This window comes from Ochotona princeps, chromosome X (genome assembly GCF_030435755.1).
Source record: "Ochotona princeps isolate mOchPri1 chromosome X, mOchPri1.hap1, whole genome shotgun sequence".
NCBI classification, from domain to species: domain Eukaryota; kingdom Metazoa; phylum Chordata; class Mammalia; order Lagomorpha; family Ochotonidae; genus Ochotona; species Ochotona princeps.
This window is the reverse complement of record NC_080865.1, coordinates 65,870,642-65,889,426: the sequence shown is the minus strand read 5'-3', so window position 1 is coordinate 65,889,426 and position 18,785 is coordinate 65,870,642.

Here is an 18,785-nt window from a genome sequence, read left to right as displayed (position 1 = left end):
TAGGTGTTATGATGTAACAGTGAAGGTGCCATTTGGAATTCCCACATTCCATGGCTTGCGTACTTCCCTGGGGCTTCTCCTTCCATCTACTTTCACTTGTCTCCAGTAACCCTGAGTGTATTACTTTGTTATGCTGCCATAGCAATGTACCACAAGCTCAGTAGTTCAAATATCACAAATGAGTTATCTCATGCCTCTGAGGGCTATGAGGAAGAAAATCCTGTAAGCCTGCCCCCTAGCTTTTGCTGCTTATTGGAAATCACGAGCATTCATTTGGGTTGTAGAAGCGCCACCCTGATCTTGACCTTCGTCTCTGTCTGGGTTTTTCCTTGTGTGCTTGTATTTGAACTTCTTCCTTTACATGAGGATGTCAGTTATGTAAGAGCACTTCAAAATGCTCAGGGAAAAATTGTATTGAAACTTTTTTTTCTTTTTGGAGGGTGGGGAGATACAAGAGATTTTGAAATCCAAACATAAGAGAAGTACTCTAATAGCTTGTAGAAAATGCACATTATGAAAAACAATATGCACATATTTAAACTTTTAAGAGATCTGTTTCATTTATTTGAAAGACAGAAAAAAGAGGTCTTCCATTTGCTGGTTCATTCCCCATAGGACCATAACAGTAAGATCTGAATTAGGTTGAAGCTAAGAGCCTAGAATTCCATCCAGGTCTTCCACACAGGTGGCAGGGGCCCAAGTACTTTAGTTATTCTCGAGTCCACTGCTTCAAGGAACTGTGTCAGAAGTGAGGCAAAGCAGCACCCTGATATGGGATGCCAGAATTTTTGGGGACAAAATTCTGATGTGCCAAAATGTTGGACCTCATTTTTTTGCAATCAAAATAAACTCATCTTTGAATTCCACTTTCCATGAATCTTTTGAAGTCCCTTTATATTGCATTATAATCCCACCTTATTCCAGCAAGATACTGTCTTCACTATTTCCATCTACAACGACCCTGTTTCCAAATAAGTGTACATTCTACACATTCTAGGGTATTGGTGTTATTCCTTTAACATATTCATTTTTATAGGACACAATTCAACCTGTAGTATTGGCCTTCCTGCTGCTCTTTTAGTACACCAAGCTGACTTTCACCTTAGATCTGCTCTTCATGGCAGTCCTTCTGTCCAGAAGCCAAAGAAACATAATTGTTCTCTTCTCACTATAAATATGTCATTGCCTATGTTACCTGCTCGATGAGGTCTGCGCTAATCTCTCTATTTAAAACAGCCTCTATCTTGCTTCATACCTAAAAATTTGCTTCTTTTTACTTGTTCTTATCTAACTGCCCCAGAATGTAAATTTCACAGACAGGAAGCTTGCCTATCTTATTACTTCTATATCATCAGCCCCAAAGACAGTACCTGTTCAAGAGTAAATATTTAACAACTGTTCGTTGAATGAACATTAAATGAGTGTATGCTTTGTTCTCTGATTAATTTCTGCAAAGTCCAGTGAATCCACTTTTTTCCCAAAAGAGTGGAGCTTATCTCTAACTCTGAAATCATTTCCCTTCCCGTTTGAATGAACTTCTCTTATCTACGAGACCAATTATAAAACAATAAAATTACATTACTCCTCCCTCCCAAAGTTATTTGCTTTTCTTCTACTTGTACTACCAGGAAACCAGATGATGGCAGCAACTGAAGAGGGATCCTTTTCCTACAGATACATATTTTCAATCTTTACTCAAAGAGTATCCATCATTTGTGCTCTCTCCAGCCTCTTCAGCAGGCAAAAGATATTCTTAGATCAACTGACTCAGTTGATGAAACAGAGTTGATGTCCAACTGCAATTTCTAAATATGAATGACTTAACTCAGAGCAATGGCTATATTTTGTTTCTCAGAAGTTGTGGGGGGTGGGGGACGGTGGGGAAGCCAGGAGAGATTTGGCATAGCAGTAAAGACACATTGGGCAGTGATGCAGCAGCTTAAACTGTCACTTGGGATGTCCACCTTCCATATCACAATATTAGGGTTCAAGGGCTGGCTAATCTGCTTTTGGTCCAGCTTTCTCATATTGGATCCTGGGAAGGAACAATGATGGCACAAGTACTCAGGCTTTGCCACTGACACGAGAGATCAACATGGAGCTCCTGTTTTTGGACAATGGGAACACCGCAAGATTTCTCTTTTTGTTTTTTTCCTCCGCCCCCGCTCCCCATCTGACACTCTATACATTTCTAAATACACCCAAATTTTATATTGGAGTATCTGGGTTTGAGTCATCACTCCACTATCAAACTCAGTTCCTGCTAGTGTACACCTGGGAGGCAATAAGGATGGCTCAAGTCCTGCCACCACATAGAAGACTTTAACTGAGTTTTTGGATTCCAACTTTAGGTTGGCCCAGCTCTGGATATTGTGAGCAGCTGGGAGTGAACGAGCAGGTAGGAAAACTTTGTCTCTCTCTGTTTCTCTGGCATCCAATATAAATAAGTAAGTAAACAAATAAATAAGACTTGCTCACTTTGAGGTGCTGACCTACCTTAAAGTAAAGGGGGTGAACTGACAGGTGCTAAGATAATTGGAAATGTAAACAGTCTTTGGGGAATTTTTTTATTGCTTATTTTCATATTGCCTTAAAGATCAAAAGAGAACTCCAGCCAGAACCTTTGATGTTTATCCAACTCAAACTGGGTTTTTCCTATAATAAAAAATGGGGAATTGCTTGTAATTTGAGAAGATTAAAGCAAGGGGAAGTAGGAAAGTTGATTTTTAAAAACTGTTTCTTAAAAAGACAAATCTTCTTTGAATGAAGAAAGAACTTTTATTAGACCATTTCATAGAATCAATTCCAAACTTTTTTTTCCGTTGAAGTCAGTGTACCTTTAGACCCTTGTAGAATGCACACCTTTTTAGGCAATTAATCTCAAATTAAGGTGCCCATAAATCACTTGATGATCTTGTTAAAATGTCACGTGAGTCTCTATGAGTCCACAAAACTGGGCTCCTCTAGAGATATGCCTATGTCATACCTAGACCACAGTCTTTTCATATTCTCCTTCTGCTGCACTAAACTTAGAAAATATTTTGAAAAATATTGTTTAATTAAAATTAAGTAATATTTTTTTTAGAATAGGGTCCATTAACTTCATTAATTTTCAAATTGTAAAGTCCAAAAGAATGGTCATGATAAAAGCATTAAAAAGGACTGAACTAAGTTCCTGATGCAAAATAAATATATTAATAGAATCCTATTTGGAAAATAGACACACATGAAATTAAAATATCCTTCAAAGTGTCAGACAATAATAAACATAGACAATGAAAAACGAATCTACAGAAAAATGCAAAGCTCCTATGGTTAAATAATAATACAGTATTTTTTAAAAGATGCATTTATATATTTGAAAATCATGATGACAGAAGGAGAAAGAGATGAGTCATCCTCTGATTCACTCTCAAAGGCCCTTAATAGCCAGGTCTGGACCAGACCAACACCAAGAGCTCAGAACTTCATATGGCTCTCCCAATAAGCGAAACATAGAATTACTGTGTGATCAGCGATGTCATTCCTGGGTATATATCTAATGGATTAAAAAAAAAAGTGTTCAAGGGCCCAGCATGACAGCATAGCAGCTAAAGTCCTCGCCTTGAACGCGCTGAGATCCCATATGGTCACCAGTTCTAATCCCGGCTGCTCCACTTCCCATCCAGTCGAGGACAGCCCAAAGTTTTAGGACCCTGCACCCACATGGGAGACCGGGAAGAAGTTCCTGACTCCTGGCTTCAGATTGGCTCCTCCAGCCTTTGCGGTCACTTGGGGAATGAACCATTGGACGGAAGATCTTCCTCTCTGTCTCTCCTCCTCTCTGCATACCTGATTTTCCAATAAAAATAAATAAATCATTTAGAAATGTTCAAATAAAAGCAAGTACAATGTTAATAGCAGCTCTATTCATGGAAGCAGCTCTAAAAGGTGGAAGCAACCTAAATATATTTGATCAGTGGAAAAATTTGTAAAGAAAAATGGTATATCCACAATATGGAATATTATTCAGCAAGGAAAAGAAATCAAATCTCAATACATACAATGAGATTTATGAATGAACCCTGAAAGTTTTATGCTAAAAGAAAGAAGCCAGATACCAAAGGATTGTGGTTATATATGAGAACATTTCAAAGTGTTTGCATTCAAATGGGAATTTGAAAAGAAGCTTCTGTGTGGTGTAAATAAAATTTTGAAGTCTATACATAGTCTTTTTCATACTATGCATTTTCCATGTCAAGAGCTTCAAACCAGAGTTCAAATCCTTAAGAGTCAAAAATCAGTCAAACTCACTATAGTTAGGTGGTACCTCAGTGTGGTTTTCATTTGTACCTCTCTTATGGCTAGGGAGCCTGAGCATCATTTCATATATCTGTTAGCTATTTGAATATGTTCTTTTGGAAAATGTCTGTTCATTTCCTTAACCAGAAAAGGTCTTTCTTACCATCTGATTTAACTTTCTTTTGTAACAAATTACCACAGACGTGGTGGCTTAAATCAAAATGAATTTATTTATTTTAGAGAGAAAGGGAGATCTTCCATCCACTGGTTTCCTCCCCAAATGGCTCAACAGCCAGAAGTGGGCTGGTTTGAAACTGGGAGGCAGGAGATGCTTCTGGGTCTTCCATGTGGGTGCAAAAGGACAATAAGATGCTGGACTCCCTGCATGGTCCATGCCCACAATGATGGAATTATGACTGATTATGAACTGTACTGCTGTAATAATATGGAGGAAATCAATATGGGGGGAGGGCTTGGGGAATAGTTAGGGGAATCCCAGAGCTGTGTCATAAAATGAAATAAAAAAAAAAAAGAGTCCAAGCACTTGAGCCATCCTCTGCTGTCCTCCCAAGCCATTAACAAGGAGCTGGATCAGAAGTGGAGCAACTGGGACTTAAGCCAGCACCCATGTGGGACTCTGGTGCCACAGGTGGAGGATTAGCCTGTACACTGCCATGCTGGCCCCAACAATACAAACTTGTTATTTTACAGTTTTAAGTGTCAGAAATCTGCAACTGGCCTCACTAAAATAAAAATCGCAATATTGACTGAATTGTATTCCTCTCTGCAGATCCAAGGAGAGGAGTCTGTTTTCTCCCTTTTAAACAACTGCAAGTTTCCATTCTCTTTATTTAAAACCAACACTGCAGCTTGTATTTTCAGTAGTCAGTATCTTGGCCTTCTACCTGCCTGCTTCTTCAATCTGTAAGAGTATTTGTGTTAAATGAGACCTTATGCATATGAGGCAACTTCAAAAAGGTAGTGGAAAATGTATTTAAAGATAAGTTTAGGGACCAGTGTTGTGGTATAGTAGTGTAAGTCACTGCCTGCACAGCATTTTGTGTTTTGGCTGCTCCATTTCTGATCCAGCTTCCTGCTTATGACCTGGGAAAGCAATGGAGGATGGCTCAAGTCCTTGGGCCTCTGCATCCACATGGGAGACTGAGAAGAAGCTCCTGGCTCTCCCGTCTATGGGTTGACTCAGCTCCAGGCTGCTGCAGCCATTTGGAGAGTGAATCAGTGGATTTATGATTCTCTCTCTCTCTCTCTCTCTCTCTCTCTCTCTGTCATTCTCTCTCTCTGTGTGTGTTTCCTTATCTCTGTAATTCTGCCTTTTATATAAAAATAAATAATTTTTTGTTTATTTTTATCTCTAAGGCACAACTTGAACAGTCTTAAAGGGCAAGACCTGCATATTGTTCCTGAGATGATTCAATCCTATAAATTGGAGTGAAGACTTCCCGTGTAGCAATCATAGCACAAACACACTTACTGCTATTTAAATGATGTTGTCATAATACTTCACAACTGAATGAGCACCACTACTTACATTTGCTCAGTTGGTATTCACCATAGTCCTGTGAGTGAAGCAGGGAGAACAGGGAGCCACATGAGCATTCCCCTAGTGAGTCCCCAGGCTCCTTTATCCCTTGGAACCTTAGGGGCATAACTTGCTTTCTTTACATTTCCAGTGTTCCCAGAAGCCTAGCTGTAGTATGAGAAGACTCTCGTTACCCTCTCCACTTTATATTGCCATTGAAGTATACAAGTTCAATTAATTTTAACAGTTACCTGCTGAACTCTAGAGAAAATGATATGAAAGTGTCGAACGTAAGGGGGTGACAATGTTTTCAAAATTTTACAAAGTTTACATAATCATAGTCTCTGATCTATTGGTTTGGCTCCCCTTTTCAATGGCGGAAGATCTCGTTTGCTTTAGGTCCTTGGTGTATTCTAGGGATCATTATTATTGTAGCAAACCTTGATGGAGTTCTTTTGATAAGTCATGTACTGTTTTAATAGTTTTACATATTTTAGCTCAATTATCACAATACCTTTTGTGGATTACTATAGTAAGTCAGGCTTCAAATGTGGGTGGGATACATGTTTCTAACCACTATCCGGGGCATGGGAGTTGTGGTGTAGTAGGTTAAGCATCCTGCATCCCCCGCCCCTCCCCAACCCCCCCCCCCACGGCGGATTGCTCCACCTTGTTGCATTTCCATAGTTCAAATTCAGTTGAGATTCTTTCATTGGGGGTATTTACCAATCATAAAGTCCAGCATCTTATTGTCCTGGTAAGTTTTCTTGGTGAGACCATCTCTGGTCTGAAGGTAGAACCAGCAGAGTATCATCCCAATCAAGTAAAAAACCCAACATAATATTCACAACATTATGGCATTGATTGGCGTGGTATTGATTAACCAATATGTTACTAGGGAAATGCAGGTTCTCGACCTGTGACTTCCTCATAGACATTTCAATTTTGGTTTATATTCAACCATGTTCCATATACCTTAAAATGGCTATAGATTGCTATTCAGCTGTCTCTTGTCTATTTCAATGTTAGTATTTAGCATTTTATAGCATTGAAGCATGATTTTGTTAAACCTGGCTGTTTTTCGGGTAGTCTAACTCTATAACTTTAACAGGACCAATGTCAACAGTTTAGGTGAACGTTTTTGGGACGGGTGTGCAGAGAAATCCTCAACACCCCAGAGAGGAGTAGCTGATCTTTGTGTCCCACCCAGTGAGTTATAAGTGCATCCCGGCTGGCCGCTTCCTGTCTGTTTCTAAGCATTCCTAGTTGTTCTCTGTCTATCTATTCTAGTTTGTTTGTTCATATGTTTGTTTGTTATGAGGGGTTTCTGGAGCAATCCTGATGGTCCTTACAAAAGAGGGTGGGGACCCAAAGTTGGTCCTTGATTCCAGACCCTACTATTCTGTGCTTCCTATTCAGCTTCCTGCTAATGCACCTGGAAGGCAGTGGAGGATAGACCAAATATTTGGATTGTCTGCACTTACTTGGGAACCCTGAATGTTATGGACATTTGGAGAATGAACCAGCAGATGGAATACCTCTTTGTGTCTGTCTCTCTGCTTCTCTTTCTCCTTCTCTCTCTCTCTCTCTCTCTCTCTCTCTCTCTCTCCTGTGCCTTTCAAATTAATCTTTCCATATTGCCTCACTGTCTCTTCCTCACTATCTCTCTTCCTTCTGCCAGTAAATATAGGCTGCTCTGAACCAGGAGGAACCAGTGAGGAACCAGGACACTAAGTTACAAATGAACAAACAGAGGCTTAGACTTCATGAAGACAGAACTGAGTAGCAAGTAGGGTTCCTGGGGCAAATCCAGTGCCAACATACCATGTTGTCTTTCACAGAACTACTTTGGTGAAGTCTGGATCTGTTCTAACATAGTGAAGAGAACTTATTTCAACTGGTTCCTCATGTGCCAGTCTCTCTTATCATTATGTCATACTTCAGTTTGAACACTGTGATTGATACCAGAATGCTACCTTCAAAAGATCTAAGCTCCAAAAGATTTTTCTCAACACCATCCTCTATTGATTCAATTTTAAAAAGGCTATAAACAGTAAATACAACAGAGTACCATTTTCATCCATAATGGTTTCTTAATTGTTTGTTCTTAAAATACCAACCATCAAAGGGTTTAAAAAGTTCCTCAAAGAAAGTTTTTCTGGTGTCCTGAGGACATGTTTAAACTGCTAAGTAATTCAACATCGTCTGTTACTTATTAATTCCTGGAAAAGGTGTGTGAGAGTTGAAACTGTAAAGGAAAGTCAGGGACAGATGATGATGAACACAAAAGATGAGGAAGAAGACATAATATACACATCAGGGAAGGGCATTGTGTTTACAGCTTACCAGAATCCACCCACTTTGGGTGAGATCAACGGTCTACAGGAAGTATGTCCAAAAGAGAGCAGACTGTGTTATGACTGTGGATATGTTTGTAATGATATTTAAATATTCCCCAGAGATCTCCAGGAAGCAGTGAACTTCAAATTTAACCCATTTCAAGTAATCTATAAACCTGGGAAATGCAAACAGTAAGATAGTCCTATGAAACAATGTAGGGTGGAGGGGGCTATTATGCTGTCTAGAGCCACCAGAAGAAAAAAACTCTTGAAACTCATGGTAAAATAAAAATTAAAGAAAGGTTTTTTTTTTTAAGAGGGATCAATACTGGCCAAGAGAGGAGTCCCTGATTTGAGGCATGGGTATTTTAGTTGAATTAGTTGGTTTACTCTGATTTTGAAGAGTCAACTGATCCTTCTGCTGCAGCTGAATACCAACATTCCGTTAAAATTATTTGTCTATCTTAGCTCAGATTCTGTCCCCATGAACTTACCAGCTTATTCCCTAGTTCCCAATAGTGGAAGTAGCTCTATCTACGGACTCAGGATCCAGTCAAGATGATACATATGGTCCATTGGCCAATACATATTTTCATCTATACAGATCATTTTCTTAGGAATCATGGCATATCAAGGTTAGAGGACCCTCAAAATCAATTTAGCTCACCATACATTTGGTGCTGATGTTTTCTCTATAAAATAGCTGGCAAGGGGTTGTCAGTTTTCTCTGATTATCTCAAGTAAAAACAAACGCATCACTTTGTTGTTTCTTTGGAAATTGACTAAACTATGGTCATTTTAGAGTCTTCATTCCTTTTTAAAAATTTTTCTCCATTTTGATGATGATTATGATGCTATGATACAGCTCCCTAGGCTCTTGGATTTCCCTTCTCGCCCTCACCATATCCCTCTCCCAACACATTGATTCCCATATATTACTACAATAGTATAGTTCTTCATAAACAGTCTTAAGTCCATCATTGCGGGCATTGACAATGGCAGAGAAGCCAGCATGCTATTGTCAAGATATATTTAAAAAGTTCATTGGGAGTCTATCTTTGATCTGGAAGTACAGATGCATACTGCATTGTATCCTTACTTCTGGATATGATAGTCTCCATTACACAGTTACCATACATGCCCTTAAATGAGAAGCCACAAAACAAAATCAACAACAGGAAAGAAAATAGAAATTTACTGCTCCATGTTGTTAAATAACATGCTACCTAATGACTATTGCGTCACTGAAAAAATGAAAAAAACTCAAGAAACTTCTTGACGAAAATGGTGCTACTCTATGACCTATGAGTCAGTGAAGAATTTAATATGAGTAAAATACACTGTTTTGAAGAATAAAACCTGTTTTGAGAATAAAATAAAAAACATAAAAATCTATGAGACATGGTTTCTGCTGTTCTTAGTTGGTGAAATGTGTCCCCTGTAGGCAGCAGATAGATGGGCTTTGTTTCTTTTAATCCAGTCTACTAATCTATGCCATTTGATTGATGAGTTTAATCCATTTACATTCAGGGTTAATATGAATGGGTGGTAATTTGTTCCTGTCATTTAGCAGTGGGTTGTTCATTTTTGTGACTTAGTCTTATGTTGTTATTTTACTGGAATGTTCTCCACATTTGTCTTTGGTTTTGGTGGGTGCTATTCCTCTTCTCTATCAAAGAGAACATCTTCAAGTATAATTTGTAGGGCAGGTGTGGAAGAGGTGTATTCTTTAAGATTTTCTTTGCTGTGGATGAATTTTATTTCATTTTGAAAGACAAAGGAAAGTTTTGCTGGGTACTTTATTCTGGGCTGACAATATTTTTTCTTTAGAATCAGTTGTTCCATTCTCTTCTGGCCTGTAGTTTCCTGTGAGAGGAAGCGTCTGATGGCCAATCCCCATACATCAATTGATTTTTTTTCACAAGCACATTAAACATCTTTCCTATTGTTCAACCAAAGAGAACATGATTATCATGTGTCATGGTGTCACCCCTGTTGGGAGTTCTGTGCCCTTCCTGGATGTTGGTTCCCAATTCTTTCTCCATATTAAGGATATTTTTCTTTATTATTTCAGTAAATATATTTTTTTCAACCATCCTCTCTTTCTGCACCTTCTGGAACTTCTATAACTCTTATATTTGGCCTTATAATAGTGTCTCTTACTTCTTGAACACTTTTCTTAGTTTGACTCAGTTCCTCTTCCACCTTTTTTTTTAAAGATTTATTTTTTTTTTATTACAAAGTCAGATATACAGTGAGAGCAGAGACAGAGAGGAAGATCTTCTGTCCAATGATTCATTCCCCGAGTGACTGCAATGTCCAGTGCTGCACCCATCCGAAGCCGGGATCCAAGAACCTCTTCCGGGTCTCCCACGCAGGTTCAGGGTCCCAAAGCTTTGGGGCTGTCCTCTACTGCTCTCCCAGGCCACAAGCAGAGAGCTGGATGGGAAGTGAAGCTGCCGGGATTAAAACCAGCACCTGGTGAACACATGGTCCAGATCTTGGGGTCGGACAAGCAGGGCATAGTAGCTCCAAAATATGTAAATTGGTAATGGAATGTAATGTACTGGGCAGGACTGAGCAAACCTTTGCCTACAAGCAAAAGTAGAAACCAGCATGGAGCACAGGTCATACCGAGCTAGGCTCTTGCACCTACTGGTCCTCAGAGCAACTACGGGCAGGTGCATGATTTACAGCTAGGAACAAGCCCAATCGGGGAGGTAAGGGGACACCCTAACTGGGTTGAGGTTCCCACCAAGGGGTGCATGTGCTGGAATGGGGGCTGCGTTCTATCTAGGAAACAGTTGTAGTCACCCGAGGCACTAGTGTGAGCTGGGATTGCATGCACCAGGCCAGTTCAGACCCCAACACCATCTGGTGTCATGGAGAACCAGGGTAGATGTGGGACTGACTAGGCTGGGTCTCACTCCCCTACTGAGCCATGTGTGAGCTGTATGTGGGTATGGACGAGCCATGGCTGGGCTGAAACATCCAACAACAAGAACCAGAATGGGGTGAAAGCCAGCCAGGAAAAACCACTGTTCCTGCTAGGACAGGAGGTGAACTGAGTAGGATTGGCTCAAGGACCCCCTGGCAAGCACAAAATCTGGCATTGGGAGGGGTTCTGATGGAGGAGCCTGGGCAACTCCTCTGGCAGGACACAGTCCCTGCAGGTAAGCGCAAGAAGCATGACAGGAAACAGTCCAGAATAGGCCATGGAAAGTTTCCCACTGGCACACATTCAGCATGGGTCAGGAGCAGACCAGGCTGAATCAGTTCATGTCATCCACTGGCAAATCCGATCACCAGATCAGAGTGTGGGATGAGCTGGGTTTGGTTGCGACAAAACAAGTACACATTATGGAATGCCAGGGCGTGGTTGCCTGTACTGGATATGAATGCAGCACCCAACCAGCACACGTGAGATTCAGGAAGGGAGGGGCAGAACTGGCAGGAGGATTAAGGGGCTGGTCCCCTCGCCGGACAGCTACTCCCACTGGAGAGTGTGGGCTGGGATAGAGACAGACCAGACTAAGCAAGGCTACAACACCTGTGCGCTGCATGTGGACTAGATCAGGGAAAAGCCAGGCTGGGCTGATTATTCCTGCTGGTGCAAGCATAAATTAGAGTGGGTGAGGGTTGTTTGGGTATAGCCGCAGCATCAGCTGGCAGAAGCTGGCACTGGGGACTAATTCTGTCAAGTCAAATCACAGAACCACCCGAAGCGTGCGTAAACCGAGACAGAGAGACCTGGGAGGGAAAAAGTGGGTTCCCCCTTCTTGGGTCACTATTCCCATGGGAGGGCATGAAAACTAGGACGGGGGCTGGGATGGCTAGATAGAGAGGCACTCAACAACACCCGTGAGGGCTGGATGGTTGAGTTGGTTAGATAGAACTAAGCTTTAATACCCATTGACAAGTGCCAGAGCCAAATGGGATGGGGGACAGACTGGTCTTCTGCTACACATACTGGCAAAACAGGGTAGGGGGCAGGCCTGGTGGAGGTTATTGTGGGTCGCCCCGACTAGGCTGCAGCTCCCACTGGTTGATGTAAGGGCCGAACCAGACTGGATTGCAATACCCATTGGTTCCAATGCAACTCGGGACTGAAAACAGAACCAACCCAGCAATTGCAACCACCAGCTGATCGGGGTGATGGACTGTGCCAGGCCCTGTGCTTGCTAGAACATACAAGAAACTAGTCTGGGAATACCTCAAAGTTTCTTTGGAGATCTTCCCAATCGAACTGCTGGACTCAGAACTCTAATCAAGAAAAGACAGAAGACAGGACAGATCAATCATTCATCTCAGCTATATGTTGGCAGCGAAATATGGGGCAAACAGAGACTTTATGATGGACCATATCAATCAGTGGATGACCTCATCGAGTGAAACTGGCAGCGATTCATAACTGGAGAACTATTAACACCACTTGAGCAAATATCTCAGAGCATGCCCCACATCCGGGACTTGGGGTGGGCGGGAAACCGGGTGGGGCTTCTCCCTCAATATCCCCCTTTACCTCAGATACATGATGGAAACAATATGGACATAATAGTATTACCCACTTCCCTATCCCCCGAACCTTTTTTTTCCTTTAACTGTAATTAACTATGTAAAGATTGTCAACAACAATACAATAAAATAGATAAAAAATTAATAAAACCAGCACCCATATGGGATCCCGGTGCGTTCAAGGCGAGGACTTTAGCCACTAGGCCACGCCGCCAGGCCCCTCTCTTCCATCTTTTTGATTGTTTTTCCATTGTGGCAAGAAATATCTTCCAATTCCAAGATCCTTTCTTCTGCCTTGAATCATTCACTCTGTTATTGAGACTTTCCACTGAATTTTTAATGTGCTCCATTGTGTCCTTCATTTCTAATAATTCTGCTTGATTTTGTTTTAGTGCTGCAATTTCCTGTGTGATATATTCCTTAAACTCCTTGAACTCTTGTATATGATTCTCACTGTTGATAAGAAGCTTCATAGTAAGTGTTTTGAGTTCTTTATCCCTCATTTTTCCAATGTGCTCTTCAGTTAACGCTGAGGTTGGTGAAGGTTTTTGCTTCTTTGCAGTCATATTCATTGTGCCTCTTTGTCTCTTCTTTTGCTTTTGGTCATTGTACTTCTGGTTAGCAGATTCTTCCCCTTAGGACGGGTTTCTAAGCTGTGTCACCCACAGGTATATGATTCAATTATACTTATGGTATTTGGCACACAGCTGTTTGTTTGTGGTCACTTGTGACATTCCCTCCAACGACTTTCAGGTCTGGGTTGTTCTGTTAGATTTCTACCATGATCTCCGTAACCCCAAGCCCTGGGTCACCACTTTCCACCTCCTGCGATCCTGTGTAGTAGCTGAACCATTGTCTGTACAACCTTTCTCCCACTTCCAGTTGGAACAGTTCCCAGGATAATGGAGACATCAGGAGTCCCAAATAATGAGGTTATTGCCGGTGCTGATTTTGCAAGAAACTATTCACTGTTAGGTCTGAGGGCCACCTAAACCTATTTTGACCTGTAGGATGTCAACGTCAATATTATTTTCCTTGTGGGACCAGTATAATGCATTGAGCTGCTAATGAATTTGCTCCAAGCTTCGTTTATGCACAGCTCACTCTTATCCCTGCATTATCAAAGCTTTTGCCATGCTATACAAAATGACACCTGATGTGCCACTGATGGAGTTCTTGATCTGCCTGTTAGGATGCCATGTCGGTGCAGAGCACTGAGCTAGAAATGAGCTTGCTCCCAGCTTAGTGCATGCATATCCTGTCCCATAACCTTTGCCTCCCTACACAAAATATTGCCCCATGCGGCTCTGGTGGGGATCTGGACTGTGCAATCCACCCTGTTCCTACACTACTTGTTTGAGGTTTGCTGCTGTGTCTCTGCTCCTGGTAAAATTAAACAAATCATATAATGCTAAGGGAAATGAGCCAATCCCAAAAGGTTAAATACCACATGTTTGCCTTAATTTAAGATGATATGATGTTATGTATAACATGTTAAGTTATGAATGTTATATGTTGTGTATAAACTAAAATTGAAGTGTAGGTGAGGTGGTCACAGAAGGTGGCTGGGAACTCGCATTTACTTTTAACATATTGGTTACTCATTACTATGTCAATTAATTCCATAATGATGTAAATTTTTGCTGATGGTATGTTGGAGCTTTCAATTGACTGGGATGATACTCTGCTGGCTCTGTCTTCAGACCAGAGAGGGTATACCTAAGAAGCCGTTGAACTTGACTGGACAATAAGATGCTGGACTCTATGTTTGGTATACGCTTGCAATGGGGGAATCTCAACTGAACTTGAGCTGTGGTTATGCAACAAGGTGGAGGAATCCACCATGGTGGGAGGGTTTGGGGAGGGGTGGGGAGAACCCAAGTACCTATGAAACTGTGTCACATAATACAATGTAATTAATGAAGTAAAAATAATAAATAATTAAAAGAAAAAAAAATAAAGTAAGGCTCAGAAAAAAAAAAAAAAGAAACCACCTGATGAGTGAACCCAGAGATGGAAGATATTCCTCTCTGAATCTGCTTCTCTCTGTAAATATGCCTTTGCAATAAAAACAAATAAATTTTTTTAAAGTCAAAAAAAAAAATTAAACAAATCAGCAGAACCTGCAGTTCATTGCCTGAGTTCATCTCCTGATCTCTTGGTGAATTCCCCTTCCCACATGGCTGCTGGTGGAGCTCTGGCTGCCAGTGGAGCTCTGGTCACCAGTGGAGCTCAGTTCACCGCTCACTGACCGCCATTGTGGTATCTGGTCACTGCAACACCACTCCATTATGTTCGCTGCTTTCCCATGTTCATTAGTCACCAGGTGTCCCTCTGCCATCATTCTGTCCTCTCATATTTCTTGCAATGTGCCCTCTCTGCTTCACCCTGGCTAGTGTTTCTCTGTCGGTTTAAATATGTCCTTACCCTATTCTGCTTCTTGATTTTAGAGCCTTCATTCCTAGCTTAACTTTTTGGATCTACATACAAAATGATTAAACCTTCTCTGAAACATTAAGATAAATTTTCATCCTCAATTAATCTCTTCTCCTGAGCAAATTCTTTAAATTCTTCAGCTCTCCTTAATATAAGTTGTTTTCAAGTCGTTATATCATCCTGGTCACCCTCCCACAGATAGACTTCAGTTTCATTTTTAAGGTATGGGTGGCCCTGAGCATGTCAAGTACTTTTGTGCAGTTTTCAAAATATTTCCATACCAAGGAATTAAGGTGACTTTTAAAAAATATTTATTTATTATTATTATTTTTATTTCTTTTTATTGGAAAGGCAGATTGATAGGGGAGAAAGGGAGAAAGATCTGAGATGATTGTTTCTTTCCATTCCGACTTCCCATTTACCCTCCCATCAGGTGACAGTGGAAAGATTATGAGCACTTCTGGAGCAGAGCTTAGAAGAAGCTGAACTTGTACTATATCTAGTTTGGATTTAGGAGAATATATATTATTCTACCATTTCCATGTATGGTTAACTGATTGCTAGGTGCTAGGGTATAGGAACAGCTTCTAGGAATACTCCTACCTCCTCTGTGTCCATTGCACAGTATCATAATAATAAGTTGTAGGCATGTTAAGACAGCTAGTGAAAATGTTATTTTTATGAGTTTTCTGATGTTTAAAAGATTTTTAATGAGCCCAGCATGGTAGCCAAGTGGTTAAATCCTTGTCTTATAAGTGCTGGAATCCCATATGGGCATTGGTTTGTGTCCTGGCTGCTCTACTTCCCTTCCAGCTCCTGTTGGCAGCCTAGGAAAGCAGTAGAGAATGGCCCAAAGCCTTGGGACCCTGTACCAATGTGGGAGACACAGAATAACCTCCTGGCTCCTGGCTTTGGACTGGCTCAGCTCTGGCCATTGGGGCTACTTGGGGAGTGATCTAGTGTATAGAAGATCTTTCTCTGCCTCTCCTTCTCTTTGTAAATCTGACTTTCCGGGCCCGGCGGCGTGGCCTAGCAGCTGAAGTCCTCGCCTTGAAAGCCCCGGGATCCCATATGGGCACCGGTTCTAATCCCGGCAGCTCCACTTCCCATCCAGCTCCCTGCTTGTGGCCTGGGAAAGCAGTCGAGGATGGCCCAAAGCTTTGGGACCCTGCACCCATGTGGGAGACCCGGAAGAGGTTCTTGGTTCCCGGCATCGGATCGGCACAGCACCGGCCCGTTGCGGCTCACTTGGGGAGTGAAACATCGGATGGAAGATCTTCCTCTCTGTCTCTCCTCCTCTCAGTATATCCGGCTTTCCAATAATAATAAATCTTAAAAAAAAAATCTGACTTTCCAATAAAAATAAATAAAATGTAGCTTTTTAAATGGATACAAATTGTACTTATAATAAACATTGTTGTACATAATTATGCTTCAATAAACTTAAAATGTGCTGCAAGTTCTTTTCTCTTGTTAAATAAATACTCTTTTATGTGTAAAGTAAAATGAGAGAAAACTACATAGCTGAATAGGTATAAAAACTTACAGCTTCACTTCAGGGTAAAATGAAAGAATCTTCTTTGAGATTGGGATTTGAACACAGTATCACTGTTTTGACCTTTATTAAACATTGTGTTAGAAGTTACAGTGAGAGTAGTCATCCAATAAGAAGCAATCAGGAAGGAAGAAATAAAACCAAGATTAGAACAAGTATTTAGCAAAGTTTCTGGATACAAAATTTAGTATGCAAAAACCAGTTCTAAATTTAAAATAAAATACATAATTTACAATCCCATATAAATATATCCAGTGCTTAGCAATATCTGAAGCAAAGAAAATGTAGGAGGTTGATTGCAAAATTGACATGAAATTACAAAGGTCAGAAATAGCCAATGTACTCTTGAAGAAATAAATGGGGAAATTCTTATCTATTAGATATCAAAACGTATTATAAAATCACAGTAAAGAAGGCAGTGGCATGACAGAAAAGCATAGGGAGGTGACATGTATATAAACATTCAATATAGGCTAGAGGCTGACATTCTAAATTAAAGAAGAAAGTGGTGTACTTTTCAAAATTGGTACTGGAATAATTCGTTTTCTATATGTAACAACAGTAAATAGAATCGCTGTCTTACAGTTATACATAAAAAAGCAACTCCAGGTGGATTCAAAATATCAAATGTGAATGGCAAAAATATAAGAGTTTTAGAAGTATCCTCATCTTTGGGTAGTGACAGATTCCTTAAAAAAAAACACACTAAAAATGTATAAATTATACATTTAAAAAGCTGATAATCAGAGAACACTAAAATGTAAAACTTTCCTTTACCAGAAAATACTATTAAATGAGCTAAAAGAAAAGCTAGAATTGTAATTAATAAAGAACTAATATCTGATTACAAACAAAATCCTGAGAATCCACCAGGAAGAGAAAATAAAATGCCAAGTACAAGGGCCCAAATCTAAAATATGTACATCTCAGAAGTGAAAATTGAAACGACCAGTAGTTGAAATAAGAGACATTCAAGTGGGAGCAGGTGTTGTAAGTAAGTAAGGTGTTGTAAGTAAGGTATAAGTAAGGTGTAAGTAAGTAAGTAAGGTGTTGTAAGTAAAGTGTTGTAAGCAAGTAAGCCACTGCTTGGGCCACCTGTAGCCTGTTCAGAGTACCTAATTCAAGTCCCAGCTCCTCTTGCTTTGATCAAGCTCCCTGCTAATGTACCTGAGAGGCAACAGATGATGTCCCAAGTACTTGGGCACCTGTCATCCATGTAGGATACCCAGATAGAGTTCTTGGCTCCCGGTTCCTGCTCCTGACTAAGGCCTAGTCCAGCCCTGGCTGTTGTAAGCATTCAGAGAGTGAATCAACAGACATGGTTCCAACAGATGAGATTCAGGCAATCTGATAAGGGTGAAATTCAAGTATCCTAAGCAGTAGCTTAACCACTGAACTCAATGCTGGGCCCCAGGTATACAGTTTAAAGAATCGGTAACATATGTGTGTCATTACATTAACATTGCTCCACCATCATATCTATCAACAGTAGAATGAATAAGCATATATTCATGCAAGGGCATATAGCAGTGTAAATGACCTACGACTACATAACAATGCGTATGAATCTGAAAAACCCAATGTCGGAAGAAGAAAATCACACAAGAACACATATGTACAGGTACATGCCATTTACAAAAAGCTCAAAAAAATAGGAAAAGCTAGACAATTTGTTGCTTAGAGATGCACTTAAAAAGTATGAAACTATATAAAAAAGTAAGTGATGATTACCAAACTTTCACGATAATTGCTGTATCTGGTAGGGGAAAAGAGGGATGTGGTAATGGAGGGGCTTACCTGGGTAGTGAGCAGATAGATATTCATTCCTTAAAATTATTCTTCAAGTTGCATGTAAATGCTTTGCACATTGTTCTGGGTGTTTCACCACTTCAGAAAAGGGATATAAAAACCAGGGCCCAGAATTGAATACATAATTATAGCCAGTCCATCATAATGGAAGACAATTACCTCTCTAGTTTTAAGTGTTCTGCCCTGTTTATTTTGAATCAAAGTGTATGGGAGTATTTTACAAGCTTCATGGAAAATGAAATTAGAAGATTAATCTATTTTGTTGTTAAAATATTGAGATCCCTGCATAGATTTTTTTGGAATACACATT